We start from the raw sequence: 6,989 nt of genomic DNA, 5'->3' as shown, positions 1-6,989 counted from the left end.
TTGTTGGATGTATAGTGTTGTGCTACATCGCATCAAGGATATGCTGGTCGACACGGACCCACATGGATCTACATGGTCCTTTTCGTCTGTATGAGCCCTCATAACTTAACCAGATGGCATGATATCGTACCATAATTGGTGTCAGCCATATCACATAAGGATGCACATATGGTTATTGGAATTCTTTTATGAATCTATGCTTTAATCTTTGATGTACATAATCAACAACAATGATGTTGATGTACATCTTGAGTTCACTTATCTCAGGAGAACGTAACCTCCCTCCTTTCCCCCTTGTGCGAACAATGTTGTTATATGATTCCTATCTTTCACAAACCTTTTCTATCTTTGATGAGGTTATAGCCACCAACCCAGCTTCAGCAATCAAATCCAGCATCTTTCTCTCAATAAGATTGTGACTTTCCATTCAGTGGAAATGATTTAAGAAGTTTGCTGGAAGCAACATTAATTTAATGAAAAGATTAAATGCAAGAATTTTACCGGGGAAGGATGAGGATGAGTGGAGGCATTCCCCCACAAAATTGGGGCGCCTCCTGCCTTGAAGATTGGAACGGGTAGAGTTGCTGTTAACAAATTAAGGAGCTCATTCATGGAGACTGCTGTTACCGATGACTGGACTCGAGCAGGCTGGAATCCTCCTTCAAGGTGATTCCATGCTCCGGTTAAGATGCTGTTTGTCAAAATGCCAAACATTTGTGGGAATTCAAAAATGTTGATTGCCGAGGACTGTTCCTCCTGACCATGGTATAGAAAGGTAACCTTGTTCCACTTAAAGGAGTCTCGGTTCAAGGCTTTGGCCATTTTGGGATGGTGGAAAGGACCCCCATGGATGATACCTCTTCATTGACATATATGGAGAGAGTTGGTTCACAAGGACAAGATTTCTCAAGGACTTAGAGGACTGTATATCAGATTTTCTGGAGCTCAAATGGATGTACAGAGTCCAAGTTTTGGGGATGAGCCCGATATGAACAGACCCTTTTTATGTCAGACTGGATCTGGAACACAATTTTTAACTAGGCTGGACCTTTTATTATCTCTATATGAATCATCAATTATAATCTGTTTGGATAGGATGGTACAGATCTAAGGCTCTCACAGGGCAGACATACAATCACCAGCAGCTTATAAACCCTATCTGTTGAACTGATATACCCCAACCAATTGTACTGTATGCTGGTTTTCTAGGTCAGTTGTTCGTTGAATCAGCAGCAAGATATCATACAGTTCAGAGTTGGTTTATCAATTGGACGGATATTGGAGATACTATTTTCTTAGAGAGTAGCTTACTCATTTAGCTATCCAACAAATGTTTCTCTACATTCTATCCTAGTCATCTACCAGCAGATAGCACCTATTGGATTAGTAATAAAGAGAATGATCTTTGAATTGAGAATTGTAAGTCTACAACGTGTCCATTCAATCCTAGCACATGTTAGTAGGAGATGCTATTAGTAATTGCTCCTGCAGCAAAACAGAGGCTGGAGTTGTAACTGCGGCAAATAAAGAACTTTGATGCATTCCATCAGGCAAAAGTTCAGAGAAGCTTGTAAAAGGGGCATGCCGACTTCCAGGTCCATCAAGCGACCCGTTTGGCGGTCGTGTTGGAAATTAGTTGTCCACGGGTTTAGGCTGCTGCTGCTAGGTGTTCCAGTCTGGCCCTTGTGCCAGGGCTATTAAAGATTTAATGGTACGAGGCCTAATCTCACCGGCTGTTTTCAATTTTGGTCTTTCAGCCTATGAGACTTGTATTAGGGTGTCCTATCAAAAATATAATTAGAGGCTATATTTGGTGCGAATATGTAATGTTGGCCGTCTAAGCAATAGAATAGCTAGGGCGGGTTCCAAGTTCATAAAATAAGCATCAATTTCTGTTCACCATCTTCTGTCTTCAGTAAATGGCTGGACGGGCAGATGCATTTCTGATTTCAATCAAATACAAAGGGATAGCGACATTAACATGCAAAATAGTTGAGTCGAGCTCACGATCGTCATTGTGTATATCTACACCACAAGATCAAAGAAAAATCAGAGTTTGGACGCGTAATATGTGGTGGATGTAATACAGCTGCAAAGTTGCAAGATTTCTAATAAAACAATTGATGCTTCGGCAAATGTGGGACGATTCTTGTAAAGAAGCGTTTGAGGATCAAGATGAAACGGATGAGATCAGCTATCAGCCCAGCAGGTAATGAGCTCCAATTGGTTCTGCTTCTCTGCCTTGTCTGACCTCGTCAACGATCTTGTCATATGTGCTCTGCATCAAAGCTATAGGATTCTTGGTGCTGTTGTCGACACGGGAACGGTACCTAGTGGTTGGGCGGTTGGGAATTGATAGGAGCATTTCATGAGGTGAAAATCATGTTTCAACTAGAAGGTATTGAACTTTCTCAGCGGATTCTTGGAAAAATTTAGATGCTTGGAGTGCCCTAAGTCAGTAGTCGCCGTCAAAACTGGGAAAGAAGAATGGGTAGGTCCAGGATTTCTTTATTTACTGCATAGCATGTTTCATTATGGGAAGCTGAAGCTCCTTAGAAGAACCAGGGGATTAACTTTGATGGAACCATCTTCTTGTAAGCTGATGAATCAAGCAGCAAATGTGGTTTATAGAAAATTATTGTCATGAGGAAATGGAAAAATTGCTTGAAATCAGCCTTACCGTCCCTATACTGATGCTTTAGCCAAGCACGGAAATACTTTAAAGCATGTCTTTATGATTTGAATTTGATTTTGAAAGGAGATTCTTGGCAACCGTCCATGGATTATTTTGAAGTGAGATGTCATCGAAGAGGATGTCAAAATTTATGACTGCTGCCTTCCCATGCCGGACTCAAATTTGCAGGAGCCACAACAAAGCCTCTTAGACCCCTAGTTGATTTACTCTATGCAAGCAATATTGCCACTCAATTCTTGGATATTTTCTTTTTCCCTGTGAGAAATACGTGAGCAAAAAAACCACAACAGCCACAACAAAGGGCTGAAATCTGAGAACAGATAATTATTTATTTATTTTTTTTAACAGTAGTTTCGAGCTGTTTTACTACAATGGATGATTTATATATTTGTGGTGTGGATACATCCAAAGGAATTAAAATACTGCAAGTCTCAGGATGCCTTCATAACACAGTGGGATCAAAAGAAAAAAAGAAAAAAAGTTGCGTGGTAGAATGGTGATCCAGAAGGCTGGCTGCACGCTCACTTTGTTCAGACCTTCGAAGGGTTTGGGACGTCGATGGGGTTCGTCTTCTCTTTGTAAATGAAGAAGGCGTAGAAGCCCGCAGCAATCGTGAGCCCAGCCATGGCCCACACGACCACTGCAACGGGCAGTGGCATCATCGCTGCCACGCGGTACGAGAACATGGCGGTGAGGAGGGTTGAAAGCGACCAAACGGCCATTTTGAGAATCCCTCTACCGGGGAGCCCTCGTGGGTGCTCTCGAAACGGCGGAGGCACCAGAAGAGCGATAGCAGATCAACGTAGGAGGTGACTACGAAGGCCACCCCCAGGGATCGCTCCTCGATCTGTACAAGGCCGCGCCCGAGTTGAAGGTGAGGAAGGCCAGCGCCAGCGGCTGCAGCCATGAGAACCCGTCCGACTCCGGCTTGCCATGGCTTGCCACCGGACTCGCGGTGGGTCTCTGCCTGTTGGTTTCCAGGGCCGGCTTCAAATCCATGAGCCTCCTGGTTCCATACCAGGTGTGGGGCTCATATATATAGCCAAATGATGGTCGAGGCATCATCAGCTTTACAGGATTTTCCAGCGACATAAAATCCTTCTATTGAACCAAATAAATAGAAAAGCGTCCATAGGATCCCGAGGAAAAGGGTTAAACTAACGGACGTTAGGAGCGATAGCGGGTATCAATTTCAAAAATGGCTCCGGATCGGTCGCTCATCCGGCCCACCGGGTCAATTGGCCTTGGCCAGATGGGGCTTATGTTAAAATATCTTTTAAAATTTAAAAAACAATAAAACTAAAATATGCATAGTAATTGATGAAGTTTCTATTTCTTCAGTGTTCTGCTATCCTTCAATTGCATCATAAAAAAAATAATCACCGACTTGCTTAATTTTTGAAAATTACAAAATAAATTATGTATCATGTAGCAAGGTAAGTGAAAATTGATATTTATAATATTATAAATAGTAAATTTTTGAAAATATCAGAAAAAACAAAATGAGTATACATACTTACAGGCGTACTCACACACATTTATATACACAAACTTCATTTTCTACCCCAAAAGAATTAGTTATTTTCGTTAAATAATTTATTGTGGAATGCGTATTTAAAACTACTTCACCAAAAGATAGAAAAAATAAAATAAATAATTCTAATAAGAAATAGCAAAAGTTGTAGTGGTCGAGAGATTTACTTTCTTTCCTTTTTTTGTCTACCATAGCTTAGAGGACCTCAGTTCACCTGGCTTTAGCTTGCTTGAATCACTTTTTTCTAAAAAATCAGTTGGTCGGTGGTTTTTGTCCGGTTTAATTGACAGTACTATTCCATTAGAAATCAAACCAGCTAAGAATCCAGTTGGTTCGCTTCAGGCTTGATGACTATGTATTGTAATCAAAGTTTTTGGGACATTGTTATTCTATGATAAAGGAAAATTTTAAATTGTTATTAATTATTGTAATGATTATAATGACCACCAGTTGTTCAAAAGTGTCCAAATTTGATTTTTATAAATCTAAATTAATAAGTGCTATAATAGTTTATTAATAAATTAATAACCGTTAAATTTGTAATTTAAATTGATTACAAATTGTTCGAAAGTTACTATTTTTTATAATGAGGGAACAATGGAATTGGTAATTGATGAATATTACTTTTCATGTAATGACTAATATTTTAAACAATTTGTAAAAACCAATAACAACAAAAGCAATGTTTTCTTATGTTTTAAATAAGTGCTTAATACCCTTCTCACGATCACGAAGGCTGGACAAGCACATTGGAGCAATAGAGACCGAAGCACGGCGGGTTTGCATAGTGGAGTTTATGTGGAGTCACAAAAGTGAGAAGCCCCGAAAGCTGGTGCACAGAAGAAATGCTTGGAGATATTTCTCATAGTTTGTGAACTGAAGTCCAGCAAATTAGGACTCGTTTGGTTCGCGGAGAAAGGAGGAGGAAAAGTATGATCAACAAAAAAGTAATGAGATGTCTCTTGTTTGGTTGGAATTTTCAAAGGAGAGAGACGAAAAAGTTGTATTCCTATGAAAATATGATTCCCACATTTCATGGAAAAGTCTTTTCTATGAGTCTGAAATCACTCCATTTTTTTTTTTTTTTTTTTTTGCTAAAAACGGTGATTCATACTACACGGGTACGATAAAAATTTCCATTGCCGGGATTTGAACCCGATTGTTTATTTTTTTTCAAAAAGGCCCTTTAGCAATAAAGAGGCATTAAAGACCTAATTTTATTAAGGGTATAATAGGAGTTACACAATTTTTTCAAAAAAGTGGATGGTCAACCAAACATAAGCACTATGAAAATCTGTCACTTTTCCATGGTCCACCAAACATGCCAAAAATACTTTTTCAGTCATCCTCTTCTTAGAAATCTGCTTTCTAGGATTCATATTCCTAGGAGGAAAAATACTTTTCGCGAACCAAACGAGCCCTTAGAGTCTTATGAGCGTAGGCTTTGCTTCTAGTGGTAGCATGAGTAAAGTTGTGGTAACCAGATTTTATATGGCAAGAATCACACATTGACATGGCATGTTTGTGGCGCTCTGGATTGGAGTGATTATTGGTTGGCCAGGTCCACCACCAAGCTAGTGGACTAGTCTAATTATGAAACAGCATGCACGTAGCTAAACAAAATGGAAAAGCATGTAATGTACGTATGTTTATCTATGTTGATTCACGTTAGATTGATCCCCAGCTTAGCTGGCGACCCAATAATTAATATCGAAATTGGCACTCTAGGTTGGTAAGGAGCTGCAATGCGACTTTAGTAAAAAGAAACCTGGCACTCCATGCTCACCACCTCCGCATCCCAGATTCCCCTCCCCTAGTTGAGTCCCTCGAGAGATTGTTGCCTCCACCTGTCTTCCTCTCCAAGCTCCTCGACGCCTTCCTTGCATCGAAGTTTGAGTTTGAGTTGCTCCTCATCAATCGCAAGCCTATCGTCTTATTAGCTCCCTAGACAATCTTGTTATTGGCCTCCTCAATCATGCCATCAAGTCTCTCGATCCATATATCACTATCTTTCTCATCCTCCACCCTTACCACTAGCTATAGTCATCATGCCCTCATTGCTGCCTCTTCCCTCTTTGCCCTTTGCCTTCTCTCATTGATGCCCATCTTCGTTGTGCCCGTCCTCTGCTGGGTCGAGAGGACCAAGTTCTTTGGTTGATAGCAGGGCATCTCATGGGCAAATTATACCCTATACCGCATGCACCAATATGGCCATGGACTATGCCAGTCAACTCATTTTCTTTCTGAGGGCCAATCATCGAGACGGGCATATGATGAATGAGGCCCGCCAGAAGGAGACATGATGATTAACACAATACACGGCCGCACAATACACGTAATGTAAGATATAATTTCTCCATCTCATGGTCACTTTCTTGTACCCTGTTGGGGAATTGGTTAATAGGACAACGGGTCTTGGTCATGTTGGCCCAACTCACGGCCCACACAACCATTGGCCCAACAATGGGTGTCGGCGTCACATGGTTGCTTTCTTGCAATGTCACCGAAATTTCCGCTTACCATATTGGTGAAGACAAATTCAAACTTGGCTCTTCCACATCTTGTCCACTCATTGGAGATGACTGATATTTAGAGATTTAAATGCACTGCCTGCAACATATTCTTTCTTTTTTCAAAAAAAATATAGCTACATTGAAGAGCAGTTGGTGTTGAAATAAACTTTGTGATGGTGAAACTTTTGGAAAATGTTGGATCTTTTAGTTTTTCTCGACGGAAACGATGCTGCTGCAAAGTCATTAT

The 6,989-nt window shown here is 40.5% G+C and overlaps 1 pseudogene; it reads right to left on the bottom strand.

The window, feature by feature from the left end:
• Nucleotides 1–2,999: 2,999 nt before the first annotated feature.
• On the bottom strand, nt 3,000–3,802 carry LOC103723219 (annotated as a pseudogene).
• Nucleotides 3,803–6,989: the final 3,187 nt, after the last annotated feature.

This window comes from Phoenix dactylifera, unplaced genomic scaffold, assembly GCF_009389715.1.
Source record: "Phoenix dactylifera cultivar Barhee BC4 unplaced genomic scaffold, palm_55x_up_171113_PBpolish2nd_filt_p 002704F, whole genome shotgun sequence".
Lineage (NCBI taxonomy): Eukaryota > Viridiplantae > Streptophyta > Magnoliopsida > Arecales > Arecaceae > Phoenix > Phoenix dactylifera.
The sequence above is the reverse complement of the archived record's forward strand: the minus strand, read 5'-3'. Positions and strand labels throughout refer to the sequence as shown.